General features: G+C 41.3%; 1 pseudogene; it reads left to right on the top strand.

Moving 5' to 3' along the window:
- LOC121152469 overlaps window positions 1-18,951 on the top strand; it is a 48,786-nt pseudogene that overhangs the window by 711 nt on the left and 29,124 nt on the right.

Here is an 18,951-nt window from a genome sequence, read left to right as displayed (position 1 = left end):
AGTAACAACACTGAATGAGAGTTCCCAATGCAATAGCCTAGAAAAGAGCAATAAGAACAAAAATTATTTGCTTATGTTATTTAGAAGCAAAATCTGCTTGATTAGCCAGAACATCTGCCTAACTTTCTTTCAAGGATGACTGCATATGAAGCATGAACAACTCCCTGGATAGCTGCCTTCTCCACAGCCGTTTCCTTTTTTTTTTTTTTTTTCTGAATTATTCTTTTCCAATTTGATCTTGCTATAAAGGTGGTTTCCATTTGAGAGACACAACAGCCTTGCCATTAGACATGCAGACTCTAGAAGTGGCCTGAGTTCAGATACCTGGGCAGCCTTTCTCAAGTTCTATACCCCCAGGTATCTGGGACTAAGACATAAACCGGGGAATTCACACACAACAGAAGCTTATGGGTCTCAAGCATATAGAGTCTAGCAATTCCTGGAACATAGTACCAGCGTCTGGCAAGGTTCTATGTGCTGTACCAACATATGGCAACAGGACGAGCAAGATGGAAGGAAACACTGGCCAAACTCATCCTATCATAAGGACCCTCCTCCCAGGTCAGTGCCAATTCCCTCCTGAGAACAGAGGCCTCCCCACCTCATCCCCTCTTCAAAGCCCCATGTCTTTTTTTTTTTTTAAGCTTTATTTTTTAAGATTTATTTATTTTTATTGCAAAGTCAGATATACAGAGAGGAAGATCTTCTATTCAATGATGGTGAGTGCAACGGGCGGTACTGCACCGATCCAAAGCCAGGAGCCAGGATCTCTTTTGGGTCTCCCATGCAGGTGCAGGGTCCCAAGGCTTTGGGCCGTCCTTGACTGCTTTCCCAGGCCACTAGCAGGGAGGTGGATGGGAAGCAGGGCTGCCAGGATTAGAACTGGCACCCATATGGGATCCCAGTGTGTGCAAGGCAAGGACTTTAGTTGCTAGGCCACCGCGACGGGCCTGGCACCACTTCTTAATACCACCACACTGGCGACAACATTTCAACATGACTTGTAGAAGGGACCTGGAATCCACAGCATTAAGCACACCTCAAACATCCCTGTTAGCACAGTTTCCGCATTTGAGTTGTAACTATTCTCAGAAGAATCCCTAAAAGCTCCAGGGTCTGCAGTAACTGTTCACCAGACAATATGTATTTTTTCATCATCTTCTATCCATGTTATTTTATGATCACTCTATAGGCCAACACTTGCAGGCAGAGCCATGGCCTCTGTGTTTCATGGTGATTAGAAACCGACACCACCAAAAAGAATCACCATCACTGGTTATTCTGAAACAATAACCGAAGACAGACTGTATCTGTTGGTGAGGTCACCACGTAACACCAACACTTCCTCCAGGACCGACATTTCAAAGCACTCAGCTCAAAGACACCCAAAGGCATCTATCCAGCGAACATAGTAGTACTAAAGTAATTAACCCTACATTCATTTTAATTATGAATTAAATATTTGTCCAGGTGAAGGACAAGTACGTATCTTCTACTTAGTTCATGAACAATGCTCTAACAGTTTTCCAGTCTTCTCAAGTTGCTTGAGATTTTCTAGAATGTTCTGTGATCCTGAGGCAGTCTGTGTCATTGATCAGTCATGATTAGCAGCCATTGTCTCAAAGGCACATCACGGAATGACTTTCCCTGTTAAAAGTTGCTGTTCACTCCCATACGTTCAGGGTTTTACACGTGAAACACAGCTTTCAGCTTTTAAGCATTTCTAAATAGATTTCCAAAACACTCAGGGAATATTGGACTATGTCTTGGTTTTCTGAATCGCTCCCTTGAACAAATGCCGTGGTACCTGGTCATCTCCTCACATACACAGTGCTCAGTAGTAAGTTTCTCCCATTCTCTCCTTTCGCACCAGCCTGCTTTTTTCAGCCAGGGTCTTTATCATCATAATCTGCTCAGCCATTACTTTCTCTTTATCTTCATGATCTGCTCAGCCATTACTTTCCCTTTATCATCATGATCTGCTCAGCCATTACTTTCCCTTTCTAAAGCTATAGCAGCCCAGTTTTATTTTGTCCTCTAAAAATTGTCACAGTGTAGAAAAGTTGAATGTTTTCTGCACATGTTTGAAGTCTATTAAAGGAACGTGCTATGCCTTTAAAAATGTTTTAATTAAAAAGTTTTAAACTAAAATGAATTGTTATTTACAGAATGCTAATACTTGACTTTGTTCCTCACATTCAGTAGCAATAAGAGTTCTGGAAGAATCATTAATCTTCTTTAACATTTAATGAATATGGTATGATAGCATCTTTAGGAAATATCTGTCTTGTACAGTTTTTAAAACTTTTGCAAGAGGGAGTGCAGAGAGAGAGAGGGCAGGAGAGAGAAGAGGGAGAGATGGGGGAGAGAGAGAGAAAGTGGGAGGCAGGTAGAAGAGAGAGAGTGGGAGGGATGGGGGAGAGAGTGAGAGTGGGGGAAGGGGAAGAGAGAGCGAGGGAGAGCTAGTGAGAAGTTCCCATCTGCTGATTTGCTCCCCAAATGCTCACAATGGGACTCACTCCTGGGCAGAAGTTAGACATCTGAACAAAACCCAGATCCCCTGTGTGAATGGCGAGGACTCAGCTGCTTGGGTGTGAGCACTGCATCCCAAGTGGGAAGGCAGAATCAAGAGCTAAGGGCAGAAATCAACTCTCAGCATTCTGATGTGGGACACCAGCATCTTCACCAACTCACTGGGCACCTGCTCTAGGTCTAATACGCTTAAACGACTATTTTTATTCCCAAAACCCAGAACAATTCTAATTTACTTCTCCATGAATAAAGATCTAATTTTTTTTTTTCCATTTGAGAGCTGTGAATAAGGCTTGAATTACCACACTTACCATATGTTGTTTTTCAAATATGAACCTTTCTTTGTAGGACAGATCTGGGGCGTAGTGTTTCTGGTTTAAAGAGTATGTGCATTTTCAATATTGAAGCGAGAAATGCCTTTCTAAGATGGACCTGATTGCAAAACTATTAAAAGTTCACAACTGGAAAAACACTGTAAGGTATTGTAAGGCACACGGGTCTCTCTTCCTGTTCAATAGCAGCTTTGTCTGAAAGGGATATGCAGCTTTATTCACTTTTTTTATACCTACCACCTGGGTAAGTGATTTCCTTTACCATAATTATTATAAATTGTATCAACAATGTTCTTTGTGTTGGTTAGAGAGTCCTGGATATGATTTGCTAATGTTCTACATAGGGTGTTTCTACAAATATTCACTCAACAGTCACGTCTTCCTTTTTTTGTATCTCATTGGTCAGCTTTGAGAGAAAGAAAAAAACACCATCTTCTAAAGTAGCTTCAATGATATTGGAGTTGCACATTTACTGGTAGATTTGCCCATAAAACATGTTTTCTTAGATGCTTTGAGCAAGGAATCTGATGAAGGCATTTCAAAAGTTTGTGGGAAAATGGAATTAAAAGCTTATTTTGGTATGTAAAAACAACTGTGAACTCATATATGACAGGGAATTTCATGAAATTCATTTAAAATGGGTGCTATGGTTGAAAAAGGTGGGACCAGCATAGGGGACAGCAGGATGGGCCTCCTGCGGTCCAGGCATCTCATACAGCCACCAGTTCACGTCCAGCTACTCCACTTCAGATGGGGCTCCCTGTTTGAGGCCAGGGAAATTGCTGGAGAATGGCCCAAGTTTTGTCATTGGAGGTTCAGCTCCATCTGTTATGCTCATTTGGAGGGTAAGCCAGTGGATGGAAGAGAACTCTGTATTTCCTGCTCTCTGAAGATCTGCTTTTCAAATAAAAATATATCAATCCTTTTTAAAATAAGAAAAATTTATAGAGTTGGAAATTTTGCACCAAAATAATAATTCTAGTGTCCAAAAAGTTTTTCAAGTATTTTCATGTTAAACAAACAAAAAAAAATAAACCCACACTTTGTATTTCCTCTTAGGTAATTCTCATCATGAAACACTTTTGTCTTTTGGAGGGGTTTATTTTGATAATTCTAGTTTCTTTAAAAAATGAATCATTTGTGGGCACAGTGTAAAACTTAGCAGCTCAAATCCTCGCCTTGCACACACAGGGATACCATATGGGTGCTAGTTCATATCCCAGCGGCCCCGCTTCCCATCCAGTTGGCATCTCAGCCGTTCACCTTCCAATCCAGTTTCTTTCTAAGGTACCCAGGAAGCAGAAGACAGTCCGAGTGCTTAGGCTCCTGCCATTCATGTGGGAGACCAGGATGAAGTTCCTGGCTCCTGGGTTTAAGTTTAGCCCAGATCTGACTGCTATGGCCCTTTGGGAAGCAACCAGCCAATAGAAGTTCTGTGTCCCCTTTCCTCTCCCCATCTGCTATTCTACCTTCCAAATAAACATTTTAGAAAATATCATGCATCATTGTTTCTCAAATCTGCATAATTATACATGTGGTTTCTTTTTCTTGGTCAGATTCAATACCATTCACTGCATCTTTATTTCTGTTTTTATTCCTGTTAATTTCTACTTTGTATTTTTGTAAGTTTCAGAAATTTAATGCCTAATTAATATATTTGCTAATTCTTTATGGATTGTCCTGTGGGTACCACAATATGTTCACCTTCACTGTGGTGATTTTAAAGACAATGGGAAGCATGTTCTTGACAATAAAGCTCCCAGTGGCAGAGGGCAGCAGGTTTACACTTACAAGCAGTAGAATTTGTGGTATTTTACTATTATTTTTGATTGTGCCAGTGAGAGAAGATAATGCATTCTACCTTCTGTGAAGTATTGTGAAGTCCAACCTGTGATACCCTGATGACAATATACTGTGTTTGACACAGAAGATACACATGTTATGAAAAAGACCTACTATATTAACTTAGTTACTGAGATAGTCTATGTTAGCATTGTCTTCCTCGTATACTGAGGAATTGGCTTCAAAGCCTCCAGATTTCACATTCCATTCATCCCTTCATTTTCATTTTGCACTCGGTCCTGCAAACAACATATCTGATCACCATCCTTTGCAATATTTCGTAGGGTAAATTCAAGGGCAGCTCTGTCAGAGATGAACAAATTGCTTTCAATGTTGTTATGCCGATCTTTTGTCGCTTCTTTAATAGACAAGAATTTCAGTTGTTAACTTCCTGACTTTTCTGTCTTTATTAGGTTGATGATTATAAGCTAATTTGAGTTTCCCTACCATCTGAGAAAATTGAGTTTCTTTTCAAGTTCATCAGAAATTTCGATATTCTCTTTTTTGAAGAACCAGATAAAGTTGTTATATCCATCTGTCTAGTGTATGGACCGCTTTCTGCCTCATGATTTTTAAAAACTCATCACTGTCTACAATTCATTTTAAAAACTCATATACTGTCTACAATTCATTTTCCACATTAAATGTGTGTGTGTGGAGTATTTGCCTTTTTATAACTTGCATGCACCTATAATGTTGATAAAATAACACATAAAAATAAGAGGTAAAAAACAGAGAAAAATTATTTAGGCTTGGGCAAGTAATGTTCTGAATGGACTGGTAGTTAGGTATTGCATACCTTTAACAGAAGTTGTGGCTATGGTTATAGAGCAGAATACAAAATATTATGCTTGAATGATGGACTTACAACTGCTTATGATGGACTGTACTATTGTATACTATTTTAGTAATGTAGGGGAAATCAGTGGCGGGGGATTTAGAAAGGGGGTAAAGGAAATTCCAGACCCTATAGAATTGTATCTTTAAAAAACAATTATGCTGTGTCACCTACTAATAGAAATAGTATGCTGTTAAAGATGCCTTATTTGGAGAGGCTGTAACCTTTTTCTTTTAATAGAATTACTTCCATAGGTAAAGTGTATCTATTATCCTACTCATGAGTTCCCTATTGGACCTATCTGTTACATTTTATCTCCTATCTGACATTCCTTGGATTACATATCTTTTTTCCTGCTCTATATAGTCACATGCTAACTATATTACATATTAAAGCAGGGATCCTTAAATTATCAGCACTTAAAATAATTTTTTCATCTCTACAACTTTCCTGCTGTGAGAGCTAAAAACCGTAACTCTTTCCTTTTCATTCCCGCGGGAGTGTTTCCATCCTCTACAATTAAACACTATTGTGCAGTCACTGTCTATTTTCAGTATTTGAATATTTAATAAATATTGATTGGATCTCTATGCTATATTTGTCACTGTATTTAATAAATACTGAGGTTGTATCTAATAACAAAGCATTTAAAACTTTCTGTCCCGGGCCCGGCGCGGTGGCGCATGTGGTTAAAGGTCCTCGCCTTGCACGCCCGGGATCCCATATGGGCGCCGGTTCTAGTCCCGGCAGCCCCGCTTCCCTTCCAGCTCCCTGCCTGTTGCCTGGGAAAGCAGTCGAGGACGGCCCAAAGGTTTGGGACCCTGCACCCGCGTGGGAGACCCGGAAGAGGCTCCTGGCTTCGGATCGGCATAGTATCGACCCGTTGCGCTCACTTGGGGAGTGAATCATCGGACGGAAGATCTTCCTCTCTGTCTCTCCTCTCTGTATATCCGCCTTTCCAATGAAAAAATAATAAAAATAAATCTTTAAAAAAAAAAAACTTTCTGTCCTTTATTCTGATTAGTGAAGAATAAACAGGAAAAAAAAAAACAGTATGTTAAGGAATTCTAACTCCTTTGGAGCAAATAAAGCAGGAAAGATGGACAGCCAAGCCAAGAAGCTATTTTAAATTTTGTGACAAAGGTAGCGAGCCAAGAGCATAACTGGGAAAAAGCTTTGCAGAGAAAGGAAGCAACATATACAGATTCAGTGAGGCAGAGTCCAGAGGGTGTCAGCCTGGGGCAAAGATCACACAGGATCTTGCAGGGACTTGAAGAAATCTAGCTTAGACTTCCCCTCGTTATTGAATGGAAGGTTTGAAGTGGAGGGGTAGCTTCCTGGGACTACATGTTTTCAATGACAGTGGAGATCCAAGATAGAGGGAAGGGGCAACCAGGCACAGGAACTGTGGAATCAGAAACAAATCTGTCATTTACAAGAGATCCTATAGTGAAATTATAGAGTGAAAGTGAGGCAGAAGGAAAGCAAAAGTCACGGAGAACAGCAAAAGAGAAAATATGAGCACAGCAGTTTAAACAGCTACAAGAGAATCGATGATCAAAGAGCAGTTCTCTTGTCTTTTTTTCCGAGGACAGTCAGGGCTGGGAAAAGGCCACTGATCTTTACGATAGTGGACAATTGGATGAGTTTCTACAGCACATATGCTGGGAGTACATACGATAGATCCTGAACACGTGGGGTATATATACACCACATGCTTAATACACTTGCTCACCAAAAGTACTGGTAATATTACAAGGAAGAAGCCAGTGAGATGGGGGAGGGAATGATGGTTGATCACAAGTGTTCATGAACTGAAGACAAATCGAGTTACCAAAGGGAATGACCGACGACGCAGAGAAAGCAGCAGTCAGGGAGTGTGTTATAGTGGATGAAGAGTCAGGAATTGCTTGAGACCAACCTCCCCAGAAGGTTCTAATCATTTTCAGAAATTGCCCTCACATGCAGCTTTAACTATTTCTGCATGTTTGTTTTGCCCTCCAAAATAGTACACTCCCAAAAACACCAGCTTTGCTCAGATTTCCTCTGGTCATTTAACAGCTCACTTCAAATGGCTTTTCCCCATTTACCTAATCCCTAACTGCCTATTCCTGAACATCTAAATATGACCCCCATATTCCAGAAAGACAGGTCTGTCTTGTCAAAGCCATTCATCAGAGGCCACGCGGCTGACACTCTCCTTGGCCAGGCGCGGCCTCCCTCATGCGACGAGGCTGTTCGCAGGTCTGAGCTAATGGAGGCGCTCTTTCCTCCTGGTGTACAACATCTGGGCCTTGCCTGGCAGAACAGCCCCATTTCTAAGTAGGAGGTAGGCAGGATCAACAGAGCAAGACTTGGGAATTTCACCCCCTACGTACACATCCTTCTTTAATTTTTCCTTAAAAGGCGCTCACACCCCGTTTTATTTTCACTCACAAAGAGGTCCTTTGTATTTCATTATGACCAAGTCACAAAAGTAAATGTTTTCCTTTAAAAAGAAAGTGGGTGTGGATGATGGCCGATTGGGTGGAATGTGAATAAAAAGACTTTCTGCCAGTAAGCAGAACTTCAAAGGAAAAACATATTATAGGGCACTCCCCCTTGGGGACAATGCTTTTAATTATTTATTATTTTGTTTACCCAGATTCTGCACGGAATTTGGGGGACAAAATTTTAAACTTAACCATCTTGAATTAAGTTACACTGCCAAGTAGAACCGAACTTTTCCTCATTTCCTGTTTCCGAAGTGGATACTCCACTGATATTTTCACATGTCCTGATTTCACTATACTAAGTGGGGTACCTGCTCATTTTCTACATGAGAAGTGGAGGGGAGTGACCTACCAGATAGAGCTCTGTGAGGTCCAGCAAAGTGGGTCACCTAACAAAAAACAAACTAGTTTCCTTCCCAGTATTACTCTCTGGAGACTAACAACATGAGGCAGCGGGACCTCACCTCAGCGCAGTATACAGAAGGCCAGTACTGGAGGTGGCTTTTTCTCAATGTGGCTTTGCAACATCCTTCAGCATCGGCCACACGCCCGCACCCAGACGCCAGCGTTGGCTCCAAAGGCCTCATGTTCTCCTCTCGGTCCCTAGTTCCTTTGCAGGAAAGATCTTAAGAACGCCAAGGCACATGAGGGCACGTCAAATCTTAAGAACGCCAAGGCACATGAGGGCACGTCAAAGAGTGCACGGGGAAACAACTAGAGTAAGACTGTGATGGTGCAAAAATCGTTTTGAAATCTGTGCTTCGTATTTCCATAACGCCTCGTACATAATAAGTCTGCATGGGTTACCTCTCATAGTATCTTCCATGCTGAAAATGGAAACACAGAGAGGAAAAGTAATGATGATTTAAGCAATATTAGATGGTAGCCAAATGCAAACCTTCTTTCCCTGAAGAAAGATGAAGAAAATGAACACTTCATCTTCCTCCTATAAATAGTCCTAAGTGTGAAAAAGCATGAAGCACATTTCCATTTGACAAAAGGGAGGTATTAATTCAACAAATATGCATTGACTATTGTTTACTCTGGCTTGAACTTTTTTGCCTGAGGCCCAGATTTCATATCATGAGGCAGCACGCACAGGCATCCTTAAACTTCCTCAGTATCTTCATTCGAGGGCTCCTTTCTTCCCTGTGCCGTGTATTCTGGTACTGCCTGAGTCTGCTGTACTTCCCTCCTGTCTCACAGTACCACATTTGCCATTCAGAACAAACATTATTCCCAAAGCAAAGAATTGTAGTTTATGATACATTCTATGGCCAAAAGTCAAATACAACTCAGATCTCTTTGAGAAGGGAAATAAACAGACTCAAAGGATGGAAAAGAGACAGACACACAAAGGGTAGGAGGACAGCATTGCAGAGAGCGGAGCACATTCCAGGAAACTGGAAGAAACTTCTGAAGGACTGGCAAGGTGCCACGGCAGAGGGAGAATCTGTGTCCTAAAGATGAGGCTGGAAGTAGAGGCGGTAGGGTAGCAGCCAAGGATTTTCTGGCAATCAGAGAGAGTTTGGATTTAATTCTAAGCATAGTGGGGCAACTCATGCAAGATTTTCAAATTGTGCTGAAGTGAAGGCAAATGTTCCCGTGCTTTGACCTCCATTGTTGAGGATTTCACACTAGAGAAAGACATCTGCCAAGTCCCAAAGGAGCTGAATACTGACTCTCGTACCAGATGAGCTCCTAGAGTCCAAAAGTGGATGCATAAATGGAAGAATCCCCTGGGCGAATGGCAATGGAAAGATGGCAGAAATAACAACTGTTGCCACTCAAATTCAAGTGAATTTGAGATGTTTCCACTTGGACATACAGGTTTTTAAAGTATTACAAGAAAGTGTTCCTATTGAATCTTTCCTATGTGACATATAGTTTGCTATTCACAAGTTTCCATCTCCTTAACCTATACATACAGACAGCTGTGCCTAAGAAAATAGGTGAAAGATTACATTTGCCAGTTCTCTTGCTCTTGCCACTTTATTGCTTTTGTGGGAATCCAGTTTAAGCTTGCCTGCTATTTTATTTAATATGCCTCCTTGTAAATTCCAGCTGTTGACCTTGTAATTAATCCCTGCATGGAGAAAATATTGGCGTTTGTTACTGCAATACCTGAGCTTTATCCCAAAAGGAGGATTATATCCGTTGGAGCCTCCCATTATTCTGCATGTGTTCCTCAGAACTATTTTGCATTCCACACAATTAACACAGCAACTTCTGCACAGTCACTCAACCAAGGCTCTCATTTCTTTGAGTTTTGCACACTTAATTTCAGGTTTTTAAGTGAACAGCAGCTTCCACATTTCTTCTACAAAGGTTACTACTTTATGAATTTATTCTAGAATGTGGTCTCAACCATCGGCATGGTGGAGAGATGGTCCTGGGTACAAATGATGCCAAGAGGCAAGCTTTGAGCAGTCCACAGGATTTTCTTACCTTGTTCTTCCTTACTTTCCGTGCTATGCCTTACTTTTTAAAGTTCTTCCAACATTGTGGTCTCTTCTTTTGACATGTATGTCAAGACTTGTTTTCTTTTCTTATCCCCAAATAAAATAGGCTCATCATATCAGGCTCCACCTTTCTGGGGATACTTGCTCTTTGATAGGAACCTAAGTTCCATAATAGGAAAACTGTGTGCCCCATAGAGGATTCAACAAAGCTCTAAAGCCTAACCCATCCAGTGCTGTGTTCACGGACCGAACTCTAACACTGTGCTACAAGGCCAGTTCCACTCATTTTAACACAATGGGACTGAAGCACGGAGAACACCCTTATCACCGGCATTGATAAGACAACAATCAAAACATCCAAAATCTCTCGAAAGTTTAAGACTGGAGATGGTAACTGAGGAAAATTCAGAAAGACCAGAAGCTTTGCAATAGTATCTAAGGACATGTTTTAGTCAGAAGAAGACATGGCTAATGAATTTTCTTAATTATTACTATCTGGAAATTTACCCTGAGCTGGCAAAGGCAAGTACTAATGAATAACACCTGGCCTTGGGGTAAAATTATGAAAGTAAATCACATGTTTGACTGGCCATGTTTTCATTAAGACAGAAATCAAGATGATACATTGCCAACATAAATGTGGGTGGATTTTAATATGTTTTGTTTTATATAGAGTTAAAGGCTGCGGTATAAAAGCTTACCATTATTTGTTGAATTAAACCTATTTGTCAAATGGAAAAGAATTTGGAGTTAATATAAATCCCTGATTGGAGAGAAAACAGAAAATTGAATGACAAGGGTCACCTGAGGGCTACATTTTAAGAAGAAATTTGATGAAATTTTCTGTAGAAATTTTCTAGTTTCAGTGTGTTTATTATTTATACTTCTACGGCCCGGACTCAGAGAGAATGACAGCTCCATATCCCCGTGATCTCTACTTCCACAAATAGTAGGAAGGAAGGCATTGTGTCCTGCAGATTGACTTCTGAAATAGTCTTCATTTTATGCTGCTGAGTTGAAAATTACTTAAGCACCAGTTCACTCACTTTCACATAAATGTGGAAAAATTCAACCTTCTTTCATTTAAAAAAAAAAATTATTTTTCCTAACTGAAATTAACAGTCACTGAGGCTGGGGGTGTCAGCCACAGTCAGGGGCCCTGTTTTTTTGTTGAATGCCTCACACTGGGGAATTGGCCTTTTTATAAAATGGAGAAACACATTTATTTCTTACAGTTCTGGAGGCTGACTACAGGACTGCACGTGGTGATGGTGTACTCTCTGGCAGGGAGAGCCCTGTGCAATCCCAAGGAGACAGGGCACCTCACAGTGAGACAGGGCACCTCACAGTAACACAGGGCACCTCACAGTGACACAGGGCACCTCACAGTGACACAGGGCACCTCACAGTGACACAGGGCACCTCACAGTGAGACAGAGCACGCCTGCTAGCTTCTGGACGACTCTTGTGAAGCCACTCCCAGTGGGAGGACCACCTAGCCCTGAGGACTCCATCCAATCCTAATACCTTGCAAAGGCTCTACCTGCTGCCTCCTCCACACTGCCCTGTGAAATATCTTGCAATGAGAATAACATTTCCTGAGTTTGGGTGGGGCCAGGCAGTCACTAACAGGGTAGATATTCATTCCTCTTCTGAGGAATTGCCTGACCATGAAAAGAATGCTACATCAGATCACTGGAGGAAGCTAAAACCCTTCAAAAGGAAAAACAGGGTGCTATAATTATGGACATTAGATTATAATATAATTTGAGTTAAATTGCTTTCTAGATAACTAATTCATCATGGAATTTTTGGACAATAACTCAAAATACCCACCAGGACATTTTTAATCATCCAAGTAAATACTCATGTCAGATCTGATTTTAGTTTGGTCAGATGACAGCTGCAGGGTATCTTAGGGTCATCCCCTCTTCAGGGCCACAGCTGTAGCCAGGAGCCCCTCTTGTGGATGAGGCCCAGCTCAGCATCAGCTCCCTGCCAACCAAGAGGGGCTGGTTCTTCCCATCTCACACCTTCCCTTCCATGTTCTTCTCCCCTAGGAGAAGTTGACCCTGTGATGGTGCATAGGCTGCTAATCTGTACACTGATTGTGAGTGACTCTAAGTGATTGTGTGCTGTAGAAATCACCTATATAGCCAGCCTTGTCTATGGATATTCCATTTTCTCCTGTTGAGAAAATAGAAAAATTTTGGTTATTTTTTCATTGTTCTTAAAATGGAGCTGGTAAGTCCCTCTTCTGCTCTCCATGCAGTCAGTTTTGATCTGATGAAGCCACACAAGCCAATAACATTCAGGAAGGATAACAGCACAGGTCATGCACTGACTTGAACACTAATTCTCTCGGTTCTGGTTCTACCTCCGGGAATCCCTGCTGAAGCTCCATGGCTCCCATTTATTTAATTGATACTGTTTGTAATTGAGCCTGATTCACTGGGATCTCATGGCTGCTCTCCTGTTTATTAAGAACTTCCCTCCCTCTGCCCAACCCCCACCTCAAAAAAAAATTTTTTTTTGAAAATGCTTCCTTGCATGATTTAATTCTTAAACCCCACAGTAGAGTACATAAATGGGCTTCCAAAATGGGAAAGGCCAATGACATTGGTTAAATACTAATAATTAGAAGGCACAAAAGTGATAAGCACAATAACAAGAAGTGCCACAGGATACAAACCCAGGATCGCAGTTGCGAAGAGGGCTGTGTGAGAGCTGTGTGTGCAGTGTGGGGAAGGGACGAAAAGAATGTGAGGCAGGCAGAATATTTTCTTGCTTGAGAAGTCTGAGGAAATATAGAAAAAGCTTTAGAAATTCAGGAATTTTTGAGGAATTCTGCAGCTGCACAGTTGAGAGACGGAGGAGGTTGGGGGGCTGGGGGCAGCAAGAGAACTGAGAAGGAAGAGCCCTGTGGGACGGCGACTTTGCAGCCTCACTGCGCTTTCATCTGGAATCCATTAGTGTGAGATCCTTCCTGACTAAATCCAGAATCTCCTTTCTGAGCTTTAGACTATATCTGTTTTATACTAAGAAAACTACTGTAAAGTTTTCAATTAATTTTAAAAAACTGTGGTTTTAGGTTACTTGGTGAAATCATTTTTTTTTTAATTGAAGACAGCCAAATCTAAAGTCTAGAAAATACCTAGGATGTACACTTGCAGACATCACATACGAACAACTGAGAGCAAATAAACCAATTGAAGGATAGAGTGGCAACATCATGGAACATATTTTTCAGTTCCACTACTTATTAAGAACTGCTTATATTATTCCATGGATTTTAGGCAGTTAATTAGAATTTCAAAAATGAATTTTCTGAAGTATTATTTCCATGTCACCACTGGTTGTTTTCTTGATTTAGTTTCTAAACATCGATATACTTTTCTCTCTGTACTGCATTCGTGGGCTGGACCACCATCTTCTCACTGCCTAAAGAATTGTGTTGATTTCTTCCTTGGTTTTTCCTTTGTCTGCTCCTGATCTGCCCAATTCCTGTCCATACTTCACTCTATGAGAGCTTTTCAAAGCATTAGCAGCAGCAAACACGAGCCTGCGAGAAGTCCTGAGCATGCCACTCCACCGCCCTCCTCCACTGACTTCCTTCCTCCCCCACTCGGACCACACTGAGAGTCCTAGAACAGTCAGCTCTGCCTCTTCTCATGACTGGACACTTACTGGGCAGAGCTCAGTTTTAACATGCTTCTCAGGACGACAGTGCCTCGCTGTCATGCAGATGAGGTCAGAAGTCCTTGTAGCACCTCCCACTTTCCTATCATTCCCTTTGTTCTGATCTGTTCGCTCTTCTATCTCCTGTGTGATAAATTGTGTAATCTCCTTCTATTGATACAGTATTTTCATAAAGGCAGAGACTGATCTTATTCACAGTTATATTCCCCATGATGAACCACAGCACCTGAAATCCAATAAAAAATTTTTTTGGCATTTTCTTCAAAACTTTTAGCCATGATGATGTCAATGTGGTGGCAGTCAGAGTTAGACTTGAAACTGATGCACTAAGGTTTCATCAAATAGTCTCTGCAGTATATACCTCCTTGACCAAGGTACAGAGGATGCACGGAGAACTAAGATTTCCATCAGTGGGAAAGCTGCACAAGACTGTCAAGGACTTGTGCCCCTGCCACCCACAGGGTAGATCCAGATGATCTTGCGGGTTCCTGACTTTGGCCTCACCCAGCCCCAGCAGTTGTGCCCTTTTGGGGAATGAACCAGCTGATGGGAGATCTCCTTCTGTATACACTTTTTTTGTAGCTCTGTCTTTTAAGTCAAGAAATGTTCCAGAAATAAAAAAGATTCCCATCAGCGATTCTTTTAAAAATATCTATACATGTTTATTCATTTATCTGACTGGGAGATTTACAGAGAAAAAAAAGGGAGGAGAGAAAGAGAGAGAAAAAGAGAGAGTGATCTATCCCCTGGCTTACTCCCACAATGTCACAACAGTCAGGCTGGGTCTCTCACGTGGATGCAGGAGCACAAGACACTTGGACCATCTTCTACTGCTTTCCCAGGCGCTGCAGTAGGGAGCTGGATTGGAAGTGCAGCAGCCAGAATTCAACTGTATGGGATGCTAGTACCTCAGGCAAGGGCTTAAACACAATATGCCAGTGTTGGCCCAGCCATCACTGACTCTTACCCCGACACTGACTCTGGCAGACCACCCCCGCAACTGCTGGCCAAAGAGCAGAGGACTAATGGGTACCTGCAAAAGGTAAGGAGGTAGGATTCCTATCACTCTGAGGTGTCAGGTGTAAGATGAGACAAGTACAAAACAAAGACACTGGGTCAGGAAAGATGGCCAGTGTTTACAGCAGAAGCAGAGAGGCCCACATGGAAGCCTTCTTCACATTCTGTCTGTGGGAATGGCCTTCTCCTTCCTTAGACCTCTGACATTCTTTATAGATCATTGTTTTGCAGTTCTGTTAAAACAAGAATGTAAAGCCTGATTATTGTCCCGCAAATGAAAAACACAACAGAATGGAAAATACAAGTAGGAGAATTACAAATTATGTCATGCTGATTGTGATTTTTACAAGCAAACCATCCTCTCTTACCTATGCATTCTGCCTTCTGGAGTCACAGTCTCCCTAATTCCTTCATCCCACTACATATCTAAGAAATAAGCAAAGAAACGTCTCAACAACCACATCTAGTTCATTCATTGGAAATTTCCAGCTCAAACTCTGTATTTTTAAAATTATTTTTTCAAGAGGTAGAAAAACAGAAATGGACAGAACCATCCACTGGTCCTCCTCCCCAGGGGGCAGGAACTCACCTGCCCGGGACATCAATGCTGTGTCTCAGGGTCTGCACTGCCAGGATTCTGGAAGCTGGGGCCAGTAGGGATGTGGCTTCTCAGCAATGAAGCTGTACAACCACCCCTGTGTACTTTAATCCCTGCTCTCTTGCATGTAACACAGAGTCCATAGGATTTCTCGGCAGCATTTGAGTACATCTTCTTCCCACAAAAACCAATGTGCTCATTCTTCTCCAAGCACATTCTTTGCTGCGCGAATGCTCTGAACATCTCCCCACGTTGTATCTAACTTTCCCAATTCCGTCCATGAGGTTATAAATACTAAACAAGAGCGCCTGAATGGTCCTCACTACTTTGTCTTACAATTATTTCTTACATGCCCAATTCCTCTCAAGACTCTGCTTTCTAATTTGCCAACAGTGGGAGCAAAAATACGTCTTTACGTCCCTGGTGCCTGTCTCACAGTTTAACAAAGAGCGGGCCCTCCACAAAGGCACCGAGGAAAGGAGTTGGCAGCAATATGAAAGCACTTGAAGGTGATTAGAGATTGGTGACTTTTGGTTGTGAGGGTGATCTGGCTGCGACATCTATCACCCCATTGATCGCTAGGGTTGGTTCGGCTGATCTGGGGGGCTAGGCGGGCTCCCCTTCCTCCCTCACTGCTCCATGTGTGTTCCTCCTGAAGCTGCGCGCTCGGTCGAAGAGGACGACCATCCCCGCTGGAGGAGGACCGGTCTTTGGTCAAGGGTTTACGAGCAGCTGCACTCTCCTGCTAGAACCTCCAAAAAGGCTCTCAAGATATTGGTCACTTTTTTACAATTTCTGTGTTTTTCCTTCACTTAAGAAAACAGTACAAGAATACATTCACGATAGCTACACGGAATACCACAGAAATCAGGAAATGGATGTTAGGATTGTTATAATAAACTCAAGTTCACCCACATTGCATATAATGTCTATTAAGGAGCCCTATTTAATAGTGGAGCTAGTAATCACAAAAATTATATATGTGCATGTGGGTGAACTATAGTTATTAGGAAGCTTTACCTCCTGTATCGCTAAACTTTTCCCTCCCATCCCCCATACCCAGGGACAGTATACTTTCTTTACATTAGCATTATACGTATTTTCAAGTGATGCCTTTAAGGAAATGTAGTTTAAATTTCAAGATAGAGCTTTCATAATGAGACCATATACACATTCTTCCACTAATCTTCATAAGTTTGGGGTGCTGAGAAATATTCAAATCAGTCACTGAAGAACTCTGTTTATTGAACACGCAAAACCTCAAGACTATTGTTAAAATTCCAGGCAAACTAGAAATTACTTGAGCCAGAAATTACACAATTGTACACAGACCTCCAAACCAGAGATGCTTCCCTAGAGCGCTTTTAATCATTTTAGGAGAAAATACTTTCATTTTTAAAAGCACAAAACTTGAAATTGCATAGTGTTATGGAAAAGTAAAAGACGAACACAATGACCTGCAAGTGACCACCTCGGCAAAGCTTCCAGAAAGTATTTAAGCCCATGAATTGAAAAATCTGGAATCCTAACAGCCAGAGACATACAGTATCTTAAGTAAAAATCAGCTTTAGGCGATTATTATTTTGAGGTTTAAACCAGAAAAATCTCAACTTTTATATAGCGACAAAGTCTGACCATCTTAGTTCCAATACAATATTAAAATTCTAATAAAAATTATCTTAGGATCCTCATGAAAATACTAGAAAAATATCTTTTTCAAACTTGAACATCTGTTTCCTAAAGTTTAAATGGAAAAACACACAAAAAGCAGGGAAAGCATGGAGAGGAACTATGTAAGGAGTTAGCCTAGCCCAGCACTGTGACATCTTACACACAGCAACCATACAAGCAGCTCTGAATATGAACCACCAGGTAAAACAATGGGGCACATCAGAATTCCCAGAAATATACTCAAGTACACAAGAGAGAAATACAATGAAGCAAGCTTTTCATATCAATGAACTACAAGTATACTTTTTTTTAAAGATTTATTTATTTTTATTACAAAGTCAGATATACAGAGAGGAGGAGAGGCAGAGAGGAAGATCTTCCATCTGATGATTCACTCCCCAAGTGACCGCAACGGCCGGTGCTCCGCCGATCTGAAGCCAAGATCCAGAAACCTCTTCCAGGTCTCCCACACAGGTGCAGGGTCCCAAAGCATTGGGCCGTCCTCAACTGCTTTCCCAGGCCACAAGCAGGGAGCTGGATGGGAAGTGGAGCTGCCGGGATTAGAACTGGCGCCCATATGGGATCCCGGCGCATTCGAGGCAAGTGCTAGGTGCGTTCAAGGCGAGGACTTTAGCGGCTAGGCCACACCGTGAGCCCTACAAGTGTACTTTTTAATAACACCCTGGGACAACCAGATAGCCACTTGGAGAGTGAAAAATGTACCTCGCTGCATACTCCAGGAAAATTTCCAAAAAGAATGAAAAAAATTTTTATGACTACTATTTGGAACATGGGTAAATTTCCTGTTTCAACCAAAGAAGCTCTTCTAATCATAAAGTAAAATCCAAAAGATAAAGGACAGTACAAATGAGAGTACACACACACACCCCAAATAATGAATATCTGTGGAGGAAAAGAAAAACTCTAAGAAAATTATCAGACAAATAATATACTTGAGGAAAACAACACCTATAACAGAGAAAGTAAATTTTCCTAAAATGTAAAGTAGTGCTTACTATAAATCAAGAAAAAAATCTGATAGAACTATGAGAAAAATATGACCAGAGTGGTCACAGGATAAGAAAATAAAAAACTTAAAAACATGAACGTGTGCCCAATGTCATTCATATAGTCCATATAAAATTAAAACCATATATTAGCATGATTATCTTAACAACTTAACAAAAATGCATATGCTTGTATTGTTGGTGAGAAAAAATGGCATTACCCAATGAAAGACAATTTGGCAAGATGTAACCAAGTTTCAGATGTATCTTTGACACACAAGAATCATTCCTCCTGATACACCCACACCAGTATGAAATCATGTAGGCACAAGGGTCTTCTTCATTGTAACACCATTAGTAAGAGCAAAAGACTGGAAACAGCTCAAGTATCCTGCAATAAATAACTAGTTGAAGACACCAGGACACAGTCACTGCAACAGTTGGCAGGTTTTCAAGAGGAA

This window comes from Ochotona curzoniae, unplaced genomic scaffold (genome assembly GCF_017591425.1).
Source record: "Ochotona curzoniae isolate NIBS_2020 unplaced genomic scaffold, NIBS_Ocur_1.0 contig_1, whole genome shotgun sequence".
Lineage (NCBI taxonomy): Eukaryota > Metazoa > Chordata > Mammalia > Lagomorpha > Ochotonidae > Ochotona > Ochotona curzoniae.
Note: the sequence above shows the minus strand (reverse complement) of the source record. Positions and strands in the feature narration are given on the sequence as shown.